We start from the raw sequence: 1,498 nt of genomic DNA on the forward strand, positions 1-1,498 counted from the left end.
ATGGCATGGTTATGCCTCAGAATCCCAAGGGTCTGTGTCATGATTCTTCCACTAGACTTGCCATAAATTCCGTACCACATCTTTCCCCATCACTGACACCGCTAGGATCTTCTGGACCCTATGGTCCAACTCTTAGGGCTGCTTGCACTGAAGCCTGGAATTGTCATAGAGCCCTTTTCTGTTCTGTGCCCTATTCAAAGCTGGCAGCATTCCATGTCACCTGGTACATAAGCCAGAGCATTATTCCTAGTTGTAGAATATGTTGATTCCAGAAGCAAGAGAGGCCTACAAAGTGCCCTACTTCCTTCTCTGTGGTAAAAGCTGCAAGAGACATCAACTTTTCACTTTGCAGGGGATATCCTGATACTCCTCTGACCACTGGGCCTCTTAAAATTTTACTGAAGTGGTTGGTCCCTGAAGCTTCACAGTGTTTATCTTCCATCCTCTGGAGTGCATGTACCTTACCAAGGTCTTCAGCAGACTAGCCTCCTCTTGCTGATCTGTCCAATCAGCATGATGTTGTCAATAAAATGGACCAATGTAGTGTTCGGAGGGATATGTGAGTGGTCCATATTTCTTCATATTATATTATGACGGAGGATGGGAGAGTTAACATAGCCCTGAGGCAAAACTCAGTCTAAATGAATATTGTTGGCTGTTCTCCGTGAACCATGATTGGTGTATCATTCCAAATCAATGATATACCATGTATTTGAGACCTTATTAAATCCATTCTGTCAATGAGTCCAGCACGGAATGGCCACTGTGGTCATTACTTGGTTAAGTCTGTAGTAGTCTACAGTCATTCTCCAGGACCCATCCAGTTTCTTTAGGGGCCAGACTGGTAAATCGAAGAAGCAGGATTGGGATTCGCACTCCTGTATCCTCCCGGTCTTAAAGGATTAGTGGTGGCACTAATCCTCATCATTGCCCTAGAATACAACATCGTGCCTGATTTACTATCTTGGCAGGAGTGATGGGAAGTTTCAGAGGGTTCCATCTGGCAATCCCCACTGTGATAACTCCTACCTCCACTGGCAGCAGTTACTCTGCCACAAATATAAATTCCAATTAGGAACTTGGGGACTGGGAAATGACCACTGGGTGGGTCCATGGATCCGGTGGGCCCATGACTTTAGCCAGAACACCTGGTCTGGTAGGCTCCCATTCTAACAGGAAGGCTGTGACGTTGCTTTAGGTCTCTGGATACAAACATCAGTGCTGATCCTGTGATCAACAGTCTTCAAAATACCTGATGATTTTTTCCCCAGGGTATGGTCAAATAGCCGCAGAGTCCTTTGAGGGGAACTGTCATGGATTTACGTACTTGCCACGGTGCGGTAGGGTCCTTCCTCCTAGGAACCCATTCATATATTCAGTTCTGGATCTGAAAATTGTCTTAGGTCTGGGAACTAGGCAAGGGGCCGTGACTTTCTGTTGCAATGACTGCCCTCAGCCTCCAGCTCCTCTGTTCTTGCTTTCTATAGTAACAGATGTT

The sequence above is a fragment of the Hippopotamus amphibius genome, chromosome 1 (genome assembly GCF_030028045.1).
Source record: "Hippopotamus amphibius kiboko isolate mHipAmp2 chromosome 1, mHipAmp2.hap2, whole genome shotgun sequence".
In the NCBI taxonomy this organism is placed as follows: domain Eukaryota; kingdom Metazoa; phylum Chordata; class Mammalia; order Artiodactyla; family Hippopotamidae; genus Hippopotamus; species Hippopotamus amphibius.